Source organism: Acyrthosiphon pisum, chromosome X, assembly GCF_005508785.2.
Source record: "Acyrthosiphon pisum isolate AL4f chromosome X, pea_aphid_22Mar2018_4r6ur, whole genome shotgun sequence".
Classification (NCBI taxonomy): Eukaryota; Metazoa; Arthropoda; class Insecta; order Hemiptera; family Aphididae; genus Acyrthosiphon; species Acyrthosiphon pisum.
Genome location: NC_042493.1, coordinates 126625881 through 126628169, shown reverse-complemented (window position 1 = coordinate 126628169; position 2289 = coordinate 126625881).

The window sequence follows — 2289 nt, the reverse complement described above, 5'->3', positions numbered from 1 at the left end:
ATTCAGAAAGTATTGCTAAAAATGTTTTGGGTTTAATATCCTATATTTCTAAATAATAATAATAAATAATTTATTGATAAAATGTCTTGATTTACTCACATATTTTTAACATAATGGAATCAAAAGTAGGTATAAGGTATAACCTAAATACTTAAAATACGTTTTATATAAACGTGCACTAAGGTTATATGACTTATGACATACAATGTGTTATATGCACATTCATATTTTATGTTCATTGAAATTAAACAAATACTGAGAGGGATTTTTAAGTACTTACCTAAATAGCAAAATATTGGTATTACTTATTAAAATAAAAATCAATATATGCAATTTATTATATTAGCATTATTTATTTTATTTTATTATTATGATAATATCTAAATATCAACATACCATTGGTTATTACTTATTAGTATTAAACGAATATAAATAATTACAAATTATTGAGATTGTATTATATTATAAAATATTAAAGTATTTAATTAAATGCTCAATATAAATTGCATTTTCAGATTAGATTAAAATGTGCAACATCAAATTATAGGGGGGGGGGGGGCAAAATACAATGTTGGGTGGGCTAACCCTTGCCACAGTGTAGCGCGCACCTGTGTCTCCGTCTTTAGACACGTACGAAATAGTATATCTCCATTTACCGGTTGCAATAGTGTGTTGTTAGTTTTGATATTATAGTAAATTTACTTATTATCAAACTTAACTGATCGACAGAACACAGATATTTTTCTAACCTAAAAGTTTGATTATAAGTCAATTCGCTATTTGCTCTAATATTAACACGAACAGCACACTATTTAACCTGGTGAACATAAATTTGGTATGTCATACGTGTGTAAAACGGAAACAATATAGTACAATGTTATGCGGTTGCGACGTCCTCTTTTTAAAATAATTAGTGTCAAAAGATTTTGATACACTTGGCGATATTATAAACGAAATTATTCATTTTCGGGGCGTAGCGCGTTATTGACGTGTGCGCTGTGTTTATTTAACACACACGTATGACGCACAGGACACGCGCACGCTCTCTTGAAGAATTGCCAATATTGAACGATTGAAACAGGCGGTATAATTATAATATGCCATAATATGGAATGTTATATATTATGATATTATTTTGATGTGTTTAGTAACATTCCGAACTAAAAAAAAAACAAAATAAAAAAATTTTTTTTGTTGACAAAACACTCACGGAAGGATAGTGTTCACACTGAATTTTTTTATAACAGTACATAGGACAAAGAAGTAACACAATCGAGTAAACCTTTGGCAAACATAGTTGTGACACGAAATGCAAAATAATATAGTTTTCTTTGTTAATCTTCTTTTTTTTTAAATTAATTGTTCGTTAATATTGCTGTCGACTGGCCGTAACAAAATGAGCCGTTGGACGAAAGCGTTTGACATGCAAGCTTTACTTTATTGTTTTAACCGATGGAATTAGTCTATCCGCCAAGAATAGAAATCGCACGCACTCGCCGCACTCTTAGATAAGTTAAGAATGTATATCTATGGTCGCACTCGCCGGATTTACTTTGGACACGGCGTAATGTCGTGTCGCCGTCGCGTCGCTGAAGGACGAAAATCAATAATATTATTATCAACGCGAGCCGATGCGCGGTGGACGCGAGTTACCGTAGTAACCGTGTAATTTACGAAGATCGTCTTTTTAAATTACAGCTGAAAATAATATTTTTATGTTAAGAGGACGCTACGACCGCATGCGTTGCCTCCGTCTTACAAATGCACAACATAGTAAAACCTGTTTTGCGCAGGACTACTATGCTCCCTCTGTATTTATAGTAGAATATCCAAAATTCCACAACACATAAGGAACAACTTAATCTGTGTCGTAGCGTTTTTGTTTTTTTTTTTTTTTTATAGCACTTACCAATAGTTTTTAAATAATTAAACAAAAAAACAAAAAAAACTTCGAACTAATAATTTTAATTATATTAATGTTATAAAAATAATAAAAACGCTACGATACAGACAAAGTTCTTCTCTGTGCGTTGTAAAATTTTAGTAATTCTACTATAAATACAGGGGGAGCATAGTTGTCCCGCGCAAAACAGTTTTTGGTATGTTGTGCATTTGTAAGACGGAGACCACGCATGCGGGCGTAGCGTAGCTACTCCCCTCACACTGTCGCAGTCATTGTAAATTCCTCTCATATGCTCATTGTCAATAATATAACAGATTGTATATTATCTTCTAATAAATGTTAAAAAAATATATATATTTATTATACATCATAAATAACTATCTATC